The sequence below is a fragment of the Podarcis muralis genome, chromosome Z (assembly GCF_964188315.1).
Source record: "Podarcis muralis chromosome Z, rPodMur119.hap1.1, whole genome shotgun sequence".
NCBI lineage: Eukaryota > Metazoa > Chordata > Lepidosauria > Squamata > Lacertidae > Podarcis > Podarcis muralis.
Genome location: NC_135673.1, coordinates 38,403,900 through 38,416,204, shown reverse-complemented (window position 1 = coordinate 38,416,204; position 12,305 = coordinate 38,403,900). Strand labels below are relative to the sequence as shown.

The 12,305-nt window shown below is 41.8% G+C and overlaps 2 long non-coding RNA genes across 2 annotated transcripts in view; one reads left to right on the top strand and one right to left on the bottom strand.

Annotated features, from left to right (window-relative positions):
* Positions 1-2,020: 2,020 nt before the first annotated feature.
* Positions 2,021-11,226, bottom strand: LOC144326151 (uncharacterized). The gene is made up of 3 exons (XR_013391309.1): positions 10,926-11,226; positions 6,692-6,860; positions 2,021-2,935 (listed from the first exon to the last, which is right to left on the bottom strand). It is a non-coding gene; the product is annotated as an uncharacterized LOC144326151 (long non-coding RNA).
* Positions 10,590-12,305, top strand: part of LOC144326152 (uncharacterized) — a 24,978-nt gene continuing 23,262 nt past the window's right edge. Inside the window, exon 1 of the long non-coding RNA XR_013391310.1 lies at positions 10,590-10,871. This is a non-coding gene — a long non-coding RNA (uncharacterized LOC144326152). The remainder of the gene's footprint in view (positions 10,872-12,305) is intronic.

Here is a 12,305-nt window from a genome sequence, read left to right as displayed (position 1 = left end):
ACAATCACACAGTCACATAGAATAAGAAACAGGCACAGTCTAAATGGTTTAAAGTATTTATCTGATTTTTTAAAAAGTCTTCACAGTGATACAAAAAATGAAGAAATTTTATGCATCCCTCAAGCAACGACAAGCTGCTTTACATTCACTTGCTTGTAGCAACAAACAATAATCTAACAATCAGTGTGCATTTGTCTATTTTATAACCCTATTAGGAAGGCTACAATGCTGTTCGGTTTGCTTTATGAATTAAGACTGCCATGTTACACACATAGGGGTTAACTTGTACTGAAGTCAAAGGAGCTTACTTCTGAGTAGACATGTATATCATTGATATACAGTGGTACCTCGGATTACATATGCTTCAGGTTACATATGCTTCAGGTTACAGACTCCGCTAACCCAGAAATAGTGCCTCGGGTTAAGAACTTTCCTTCAGGATGAGAACAGAAATTGTGCTCCGGCGGCACAGCGGCAGCCGGAGGCCCCATTAGCTAAACTGGTGCTTCAGGTTAAGAACAGTTTCAGGTTAAGAACGGACCTCCTGAATGAATTAAGTTCTTAACCAGAGGTACCACTGTATAAATGTCAGAATTTCCTAGTTCAACCCAAATCTCTCTATGTATGACGGGGAAATAGTTACCCCAACAGGGCAAAGTGCACTTGTGTTAGGAAACCGAAAATAAAGAGGCAAGACACAAGGTATGGAGTCACTTTATAAACCAGTTTGTTAATCAATCAAAGTAATTATTTGGCTCCCACCATTATCTGGCACTGTAGTATGGCGTGGGTGAAAAAAATCCACATTATCAGCCAATCACAAGAGAGGACAAAATATTCCTACATAACCCCAGGTGTGCTGACTAGCTTAGTCACACTCAGCCATTGGTTTGCAGCACTATGACAGCCTTTGGGGTCACACCAGCAAGGAGTCCTGGAATGGCTTCAACCACGTATCATGCTATTGCACATTATGTCAGCACCTGGAGCACAGAGCTAAGCAAGGGAATAGTTAAGCCCTCTCCACCCCTCTGCTGGCCTTCGGTTCTTCATAGCATCTGTGGGGGGACACTTCAGAGAAGAGCCCATAGAGGCAACAATGGTGATAGCAGAGGCAGGGCAGGAGGAGGGCAGTTAATGGCAGAGGAGTGGGAACTCCAGTAGTGGTAGCAGCCTAGCTCCTTTTCAGGGAGCTAGTTTGAGGGTTTGAACTCAACTGTGTGATGAGTCACTGGCAAGCATTTTCCTCACAAGAGCATGTGCACATGGTGCTTAACAGTGGCTGGACAGCCTTCCTGGTGACCAGCCAACCATATTTCCACACCATTTTTTCCTGCTCACTTCTTCCATCTTTGGTATCTGGCATGCACCTTGCACTGTTGCTTTATCATGCCCTGTGGGAGCAGCCAAGCCTATTTTCCTTCCCACCATGAGCAATGCCTCATTGCTTTCCACATGTGCTGCATCAGGAAGATTATGGACACCACATGGCAGGACAGAACCTCAAACTGGCCCACACTCCCAGCATGTTCGCACTCCCCTCTCAGCGACATCTACACTGGCTTGGTCATGTCCACAGAATAGAAGATGGCAGGATCCCCAAGGATGTGCTATACATAGGAAGCTGCCTTCAAATTGGCGATTTGCAATTCAATACCCTAATCACCTGATCTAAGGTTAAACACTAATGTGTTAGAGTAGAGAACAGTAACAGTTAATTATCAATGCATCTAGGTGCTTAGAGAGCTCTTATTGCTGTTCTTTATCTTCAGTGGAATCTTCCAGTGAAACCCTTTCAGCAATACACAACAGGCACTCCCCATTTCAGTGTGAATTCTGCTTAACTGGCTACACTCCTCACCATGCTTGCTTCAGATATCCCATGAGTGTTTCAGCCTGGTTGCAAAGTGTCCTTGTACTGCTACTGCTTCTTGCTTGCCTCGATGGAAGGTGGAGAGCAGTGCATGTAGAAACGAACCTACAATACAACATGAAAAATTATATTGAACGTTCCATCCACTTTTGCCTCTGGCCACACCCACCACTGGCATATGGCGCTTCAGAAGGTTGCCCAGAAGGGAACATGTCCCCTGAGATGAAGAACTTTCCCCATTTCTGGTATACAGGTTTTCAGTCTTAAGAAGACAACCAATTTACAACTGCCATAAAATTGTGAAAAAAATCCCTTCAAAGAGCAGTGTTCCAAATAAAACTCCAGGAGATGTTGGGGGCAATGGCATCCGTTCTACACATTGGATGCGTGGGAGAAATCCTTCTATTTCAGTTGTATTGGGCACATTTTGAGTTATTATGCAGACAGACATTTTGTTTTCACAACGCCCCAGGATGTTCCAGTTGGAAATTATTAGCACTGACACCATTGTCATGTTAATTGAAAAGTCACATTTTCAGCCTGACTTGCTTAGGGGAACCTTTGACACAATTTTGATGTAATTATTTGCATGGCGTTTTCCTTCAGAAAGCTTGCAAAGTTTTAAGGGCTGTCTCTCCACTATCTTGATTATATTGACTGGAATGAGTCCTCACTTGCTAAGTACAGTAGAAGGTATTCCCTCCGGGGATGGAACTGTGGCATTTCTGTCACTGACATAGCACCTAAAACAGCACCTTTTATAAAACAGTTTATAAAAAGTGGTAATGGAAATGGGCAGGAAGAGATAATGGGAGGTTAGGATTGCTACCTTCTTCGCTGGGAGGGCTCTTCTGCTATCACCTTTTTTCTTTTAAAAAAAGTATTTTATTGATTTTTAATTAACAATAAAGGGGGGGGGATACAAAACTCTGAGCACAGATTACCTTTTCTCAAAGTGTCTTTTACCTTCACCTAGACCCATTAATTACTTATACAAATAGATTTTGCAGATGTTTTTCTACCCCGAGCTGCATCCCAGTGTATCTCAGACTGGTTAGAACCCTTAAAACAAATGAAGGATGTGGAGTTTGAAGAAATCTGCTTCTGTGGATCAGTTTTGTTTGAAAAATGTATTAGGACATGTTTTATCCCAATATGTTAACTTTGGCTGGGTATTTTTTATATTTAAAAAGCATTCCCATGGCAAAAATCAATATATTCCTTGGAATACTTTTTGTTGCAGACACTTCTTGGTTGTTAAAGAGAAAACTCCATGTGGACATTTTAATCTGTATCATTGGAACAGTTGTATTTGGATTTTTTAAAATCCAAAAAGTTACACTGGCTAGGACAAAACAAATGTACAAACCAATGACAAAAATAAATATAGTGGTTTTTTTCATTTATTTTTTCATTTGCATTTCAAAAACAGAGAGCATGCTTAACCCCCTCCCCTCCCCCTGTCCCACTTACAACTTCGTACCAAATACAGCATGTATACGTATACCATATGACTTCCCTTCCACACTTTTCCTGGTTCCTTTGCTTTTCTACTACTCCACGTAATCCATATCTTTTTAATCATCCAATTTGTTATCTATTAAAAACTCTATTTCAACTCTGCTGGATTTACTTGAGACCTGCTAAGCTATGTATTTGTTTATACTGGTTCTTAAAATATTCAATAAACATTATCCATTCCTCCTTGTATTCCTTATCTTCATTTTCTCTTATCCGGTTCGTCAGACCAACCAGTTCAGCATATTCAAACATTTTACGGTGTCATTCTTCTTTAGTGGGTACTAGACTTGTTCTCCACCTTTGTGCCAATAAGATTCTAGCTGCGGTGGTGGTGTATAGTAATGAATTCTTTTGGTGTTTTTTTTACCTCTGTTGTTACCATCCCTAAGATGAAAATCTCAGGTGTGTGGGTTTTTTTTTTGGGGGGGGGAAAGCTTTTTAAAGTATCTTTTTAAATTCATTATACAGTTGTACCTTGGGTTAAGTACTTAATTCGTTCCGGAGGTCCGTTCTTAACCTGAAACTGTTCTTAACCTGAAGCACCACTTTAGCTAATGGGGCCTCCTGCTGCTGCCGCGCCGCCGGAGCACGATTTCTGTTCTCATCCTGAAGCAAAGTTCTTAACCTGAAGCACTATTTCTGGGTTAGCGGAGTCTGTAACCTGAAGCTTATGTAACCTGAGGTACCACTGCATATAATTTCCCAATATTCCTTAATTATTTTACAGGACCACCACATGTGATAAAAGAGATTCCTCATTTTCACTACACTTCCAACATATGCCTTTCTCTTTTTTTAGACATTTTTGCCAATCTGGTGGGTGTTACATACCAAAAATAAATATAGTTTTGTGATACATATCTATCTATCTATCTATCTATCTATCTATCTCTATCTATCTATCATCTATCTATCTATCTATCTATCTATCTATCTATCTATCATCTATCTATCTATCTATCTATCTATCTATCATCTATCTATCATCTATCTATCTATCTATCTATCTATCTATCTATCATCTATCTATCATCTATCTATCTATCATCTATCTATCATCTATCATCTATCATCTATCATCTATCTATCTATCTATCTATCTATCTATCTATCTATCTATCTATCATCTATCTATCTATCTATCATCTATCTATCTATCATCTATCTATCTATCTATCATCTATCTATCTATCATCTATCTATCTATCTATCTATCATCTATCTATCTATCTATCTATCTATCTATCTATCTATCTATCATCTATCTATCTATCTATCATCTATCTATCTATCTATCATCTATCTATCTATCATCTATCTATCTATCTATCTATCATCTATCTATCATCTATCTATCTATCTATCTATCTATCTATCTATCTATCTATCATCATCTATCTATCTATCATCTATCTATCATCTATCTAATCTATCTATATCTATCTATCATCTATCTATCTATCTATCATCTATCTATCATCTATCTATCTATCTATCATCTATCTATCTATCTATCTATCTATCATCTATCTATCATCTATCTACACCTGCTTTTCATATGTGGAAATAATACTGTAAATGCAGAGTAGCTGAAATTTGGGTAAATTGTTAACTTCTGTGCAGATGAGAATGTCCTCAAATACAGACATGCTGCCCTCCAGAAATTGTTGGACTACACTCTCGTCAGCCCCAGCTTCACCCAGCTGGAACCTTTGGAGGAAGGAACCTTTGGATCCAATCTAAACATATATGTTTCCTGGTACATTCCCTGCCCCATCCCTTCCCACTGAAGGCCAATGTACATGTTCATGCAGGGGGTTCATTTCAGATTGTGACACTATAATGGGATGGTAGGAGTTTTATACACTTGTTAGACAATGCAGTATTCCCAATCCAGATCTGCTGGATCTCTCAGCGGCCTTTGATACCATTGACCATAACATCCTTCTGGACCATCTAGAGGAGCTGGGAGCTGGGGGCACTGTTATACGGTGGTTCCACTTCTTCCTCCTGGGCCATGTCCAGAAAGTGGTGGTGAGGGATGAGTGTTCAGACCCCTGGGCCCTCACTTGTGGGGTGCCTCAGGGTTCTGTCCTCTCCCCCATGCTTTTCAACATCTACATGAAGCCACTGGGAGAGATCATCAGGGGGTTTGGGCTGGCTGTTCTGTGGGGTTATGCTAACAAGCCATAACCTGTGGGGTAATGAGGCAGTCTGGTGCGCTTTCACTGTGACTCAGCTTGCTGGACTTGTAGCAGAGTAAAAACACAGCATGTGCTCTGTGTGCAGGCATGCAGAAAAGGCATGCGGATGATACCCAGCTCTACCTTTCTTTCAAATCGGAACCAGCGAAGGTGGTGAATGTCCTGTGTGAGTGCCTGGAGGCAGTTGGAGGATGGATGGCGGCTAATGGATTGAGGCTGAATCCTGACAAGATAGAAGTACTGTTTTGGAGGGACAGGAGACAGGTGGGTGTGGGGGACTCCTTGGTCCTGAATGGGGCAACTGTGCCCCTGAAGGAGCAGCTGTGCAGCCTGGGAGTCATTTTGGACTCACAGCTGTCCATGGAGGCGCAGGTCAATTCTGTGTCCAGGGCAGCTGTCTACCAACTCCATCTGGTATGCAGGCTGAGACCCTACCTGCCCACGGACTGTCTCGCCAGAGTGGTGCATGTTCTAGTTATCTTGGACTACTGCAACACGCTCTACGTGGTGCTACCTTTGAAAGTGACCTGGAAACTACAACTAATCCGGAATGTGGCAGCTAAACTGGTGACTGGGAGCGGCCACTGAGACCACATAACACCAGTCTTGAAAGAGCTACATTGGCTCCCAGTATGTTTCCGAGCACAATTCAACGTGTTGGTGCTGACCTTTAAAGCCCTAAACGGCCTTGGCCCAGTATACCCGAAGGAGCGTCTCCACCCCAATCATTCAGCCTGGACATTGAGGTCCAGCACCGAGGGCCTTCTGGCGGTTCCCTTATTGCAAGAAGTGAGGTTACAGGTAACCAGGCAGAGGGCCTTCTCGGTAGTGGCCTTCCCATCAGATGTCAAAGAAATAAACAACTATCTGACGTTTAGAAGACACCTGTTTAGGGAATTTTTTAATAGCTGATGTTTTAAGGTATTTTTAATCTTTTGTTGGAAGCTGCCCAGAGTGGGTGGGGTATTATTATTATTATTATTATTATTATTATTATTATTATTATTATTTCATATCATCATCATCTCTCCTGCCTCATGCCTGCAATTTTCATGGCAAAAATGGTCCTATTCATTTTAAGTGGACTTCCTACCTGCAATGCAGATTACAGGTGGTGATGGCAGTGAGCTGGTGGTAGTGAGCTAGACTTCTGGTGGTGGGAAGAGAGGAAGAAGAAGGGCTAGAGGTTCTCTATACACCTCCATAGTAGGATCGAGATCTGAACTGGTGGGTCAGCAATTTGATTGGAAAACAGAAAATCCCTGCATGCAAGGGCAAAATCATGTAGTTAAAATCATGTGCAGTTTGATTCTAATTTATGTTGTGCACACTCTTTTTTCTCTCCTCTCAGCAAAAAATGTACAGCATCTATAATCATCATCATCATCATCATCATCATCTATGGAGAAAGCTCAGTGACAGAGCTTGGACTTCCCTGTGCTTGGAAGGTCCTAGGTTCAATCCCCGAAATCTCTAGGTAGGGAGATTTTCAGACTCCTGTCTGAAAACCCGAACAGCCGCTGCCAATCAATGTACACAATAATGAGCTATATGAACCAACAGCCTGTCGAACAATGACAATCTTTCTTTGTATAATGGAAGAATGACCTGAAAAAGCTTTTGTTTCTTTTCCTTCTTCTTTTAAATGATGATTTATTCAAGAAGTAAATATTCAGTGGCATTTACAAATGACATGCTTGACTTGAATTCATAATATTGGCTTCCCAGCTTGACTTAAGATATTTGGACCTTATATAAACTTTAATTCAATGATCAATAGTTTCATTTCCGGTCACAAATGTCAACCTGCCTTGGGGGTGTACCAGTGAAATTCATTCACCCATGAAATGAAAGCACAGGAAAGGGGGGGGATCTATTTTTGCCTTCCATATTTTCCCTGCGACTCTTCCAATGGTGCTAATTAGGTTAACAGTTCCATTGTCAGGTCAGCTCATTGCAAAACCAATGTGCTAATGGCACATGCAATGCTGAAGATGAATTTATTCCTATTAAAACATTCTTACTTTATGTCATTCAGCTATTCAGTCAGTGCTTACAGGGTAAACATCATACGGATTGTTTTACCTGAGTTCTTAGGGCTCAATCTGATGGTCCTGGAATGAGTGTTTCAGGGATCACAGTATATTGTGGACTCCCACTCTACATATGTGCATTGGAAAGATTTCCAAGGCATCATGGGGTATTGCAATCTTCCTCTCTCCATAGGGACTTGGAAAGGTGTCCCAAGGATCATAGGATATTGCAGACTCCCATTCCATACTTAGACCACACATGGGCCAAATGTGATCCACACATAAACCACAGAGATTTTTCCTGTGACATCAGCAAAAGCAGGTTTCCCAGTCATGCCAAGAAAGCAATAGACCCCTTCAGGCATTTGGCCTAAGCACATGGGCAAAACATGAGCAGGGAGCTACAAGTGAACCCTGCTCAAATGTGCTTGTGCATGCTGCCTTACCCTATCCATTTCTGAACTTCATATCTTTACCAGGAGGGTCTGTATGATCTTAGAAGTCTCCCCACAATCGGGAATGGGGAGCCTTGCAAGTGTGTTCATCTGAATGCGCTTAGATGTCCCCTTTCAGATCTCCTCATTCAATGTAAAGGTAAAGGACCCCTGGACAGTTAAGTCCAGTCAAAGGTGATTATGGGGTGGGGTGCTCATCTTACGTCAGACCAAAGGTGCCAGTGTTTGTCCGCAGGAGTGCCCAGTGTCCATCAGCTGGTACACACACATTCTGCCCTCTACATACTGTGGCACACAAGCAGAAAGCCTGAAGAGTGCTAATATGGAAGGGTTTCTCTACAAAAGGGGTAGCCAACCTGGTGTACTCCACATGTTATGGTATGCCAACTTCCATCATTCCTGGCCAATGTCTGTTTCTATGCCCCTCCTTATTTACTTTAAATTTCCAGTTCACACCAATTCAAACTTGCATGCCTTCCAACTGTTGTTGAACTCTAACTCCCATCAACCCCAGCCAGTGTAGTCAAATGTTAGGGATCATGGAAGCTGGAGTACAACATTATTTACAGGGCACCATGTTGGTTACCCTTGCTCACAAACTGTCAAATGAGCTTACATAAGTCATGCATGAAGCCACTCCTTCCTGCTATATTTGTTTGACACATCCAGTTAAAAGTTTTTGAGGGGATGGCCTGCTAAGAAAAAGACACAGCTAATGAAAACAGTTTGCTTCTACAACCTGGGGTGGGGGAGGAGAAAGAAAGATCTGTCTATAGATGGATATATTTGCTACTGTAGACCATCAAGGTTAGGCGATCTGAATTTAAAATCCTTTCCGTTCAGGTCTGAAATCTATGAGGCTGGAGGTGTCATAACATACCTGAATTACAAGTCACATCTTGCTGTTCCAAGGCTTTCCAAAAGTAATATGCCTTTTTTGTTTCATTTTGTTAACTTAATGGCATTTTTACGACCGAATGCAGAAAACAGTAGCTCTTCCTCCCTTGAAATTGGTACTGTACCCCCAACAGTGATATCATGTCCTCACAGTATGCTTGCTTCTTTGCTCTTTCCAAACAAAAACAACCTGAAGGCTTTAGGGAAACTCCCTCTTCAATAAGCAGTACAGTCAACCAGGTCTACTTCATTTAAAAGGGAAAGGGAAAATGATCTCATTTAATTATTCTCAGCTCCCTACAGGTGTCTGGTAAAGAGATGGAGTTCATTGAGAGTGCTACGAGTGGAGCTTTTATACTCCAAAAGGACATCTGCAAAACTGCCTTTCCTGAATCTGGAGTTTAAAGTCAGGAAGGCTGTAGCTGGCTGCATTTGGGATACTGTGCTCACCATGTTGGTTGCTCCATTCATAAACTCATTAATTAGAGTGGAAACAGAATTCTGCAAGAAAACTGAAATATTGCATCATTTGTTTTCTAAATTAAAAAAAAACCAAGGTTGGAAACAGAACAATATAAAATTCAGGATGTTAATTTTGTGGATGGCATTTTAATTCCAATGCTTTACACTTGTTGGCTGTTTTGATTTTTCTAGGTATCAAATATGAAACTCTGTAAGCTGTTTACTGAAGCTGTTGTGAAGAAATGCCATCACTGTGCCTTTACAAAATGGAAAGAGGACAGGCCTCTGTTTCAAGGACTTTGCAGTCTAAAATACCATGGTGTGTCATGATTGAATGCAACCAAATAGGAATGCCATTGAATGCCACTTAATACCATATACCACTGCATGCCAGTCCTTGTATCACCACACTAAATGCTGCTGTACATCTAAGTCTAAAAAATGGTCAGTTGTCAAAACAACAACACAAAAAACGACAGCAATTACCACAGGCTGTCAAATACTGATTTCTTGGGAAATATTCAGAGAATATCTGGGTGTCTATTTGACATCGATATTTGTGGATGAGATGTTTTGTAGGTAAGGGATTTTTGTTTCCATTATTGCCAGAGCGTACTTCAGCCTTCTCATCCCCAGTAGTTTCCTACCTCACGACCCTTAACGCCACACTGACACATTCACACTGGACTCTTCAAGCCTTATACCCTAAACTGTAAGATGGAACTGTACATATTTATCTAACTCTAAAGCAGTTTCCTCACAGTTATGCTCTTCTCTATGAATTTTTCATAGCTACCCTGCTCTGCTGTAAAAATCATACCCCCGCCCCTCTGCACACAGCAGCTCAAACACACAGGGAGTTCAATATTTCAGAAACATATTGTGCTATTTGGGCACTCAAGGGTAAATTCCAAACAGCTACCCACATTATTCCCTCCTGCATTGCTGAACCCATATGCAAGACTTTACATGAACCTGAATGGAGTTGTTGTTGGTGTGTTGTTGTTGTTGTTGTTGTTGTTGTTGTTATTATTATTATTATTATTATTATTATTATTATTATTATTATTATTATTATTATCTCTGTATGGAAAGTCTGGTACTATACATGTATATGCCTCTTCCTTTTAACACCTTCCAAGCTCCGCAAATTTGCAAATTTGATGAGGGCAGACAGTTCTGTGGGCCTTATGGGCAGCTAACAATGGCAGTCAGCAGCAATGAGGTGGTAGGGGAGCACCAATGAGCTTTGCCCACCCTCCAAACTGCCCAAAATAGTGAAGCAAACTTCCCTTCACCACCCATTGTAGGACTAAGGATTTGAGAAGAGTAAGGGAGGCAGGCGAAGAGGGGAACAGAATCTGCTATGGCAAGGCCAGACTCTTTGCCATAGGGCCTCCTACCACAACATTCCCCTTGTGGAAAGGTTTGTGTTTTGTTTATTTATCACATTATTTTATTTACTACATTTCAATCCTACCTGTGTGGATGCTTGTGAAGGACTCCAGCCTGTCTTTTCAGGTTTTGAGTGCAAAACTTATGTACAGTGCAGAAGTTTCAAAACCATGTCTGCCTCAATCGCTAGCAGAATCCGGAAGTGCCTTCTTCCTATTTCCCCTCCAGCAAAGTAAACTGGGAAGACCCCCTCTCCGTCTTTTTTCCTTACGTGGAAAACTATGCGATGGAAGCTGCTCATTCCCTTCCCTGGTAGCAGTCTTTTGGCTCCGCTCTCTCTCGTCTTCTGTGTCTCCTGAAAACTGCCCCTCCCCAGACTCTTGACGAAGTGCAGCTGCTCAACAGAGGAGGCGGCTCTCTGTACGTTCCTGTCTCTCCCCCTCCCCTGCAAACAGATCCCTGGCACACGGCTTCCCCCTTCCTCATTTTATTTCCAAAGGAACCCTGCAAGGTACGTTATACTGATCATAGCTGGACCACGGTCATCCTGAGGAAGGATTTAAATCCTGGTCTCCCAGGCTCAAGTCTTACACTCTAACCTCTACTGGCTGATGAATTGTCATGTTTGCATTACTTAGTGTGGTTTTCAAGAGTACATTTTAGTGTTACATGTACATGTCTTTGGATGAGCTGGTCTTTTACATAGCAGGATATGAAAAAAGAAATGGAAGGGGAGATGTCAGTTCAACACGTAGCTTAACATGAAGCTCTGTTTCCTTTCTCTGACATAGAAGTTCCCCCCTCCATAACATATTTCTTTTGCTGTGCAGCACGCTTGGTGACAAATGCAACCTGTCACTTTTAGGAATGATAGCAGTACCCTTAAGCCAATGGCAACCTGACGAGTTGTGGGTCACTGTGGTTTGCTGTGACCATGCAATGAATCCATGGTGTTTGTCAAGTTGTACGTCTAGGAATGTGTATTACTTGTCAAAAAGGGTAATAATAATAATAATAAAAGACCTTTGGGTCTGATCTAGTTCTCCCAAGCTAAGGGAGCTTCTCATTCACTTCAGAAATGGAGCAGGAGCTGGGACTTTGTGAGAGCACTGAAGCCAACAGGAAGTTCTCTGTTCTGGAGTGTGAACTTCTTCAAAGTATTTTAAAAACAGAACTAACAGTGCAAATCCAAGATCTGTTAGGATAAGTAAGTTTGGAATATGTGGGTCTTGGGCCATCCTTGCTGAGCTGGTGTTATGCCAGGACTACACTGGTGAAACTCTTTCAACCTAGCTGAGCTGGAGATATGCAGGCACAAGTCCGTTACCCCACCTCAGCCAGATTCAGCTGGTAGAACTTAAGCTGGCACAATTTATGGGGTGTTCAGGGCATGTGATGTGGTCAGGATGGAACAAGGAGAGACACTTATTCCAAATGTCTTTCTGCTCAGTCATGTGACCTGGCA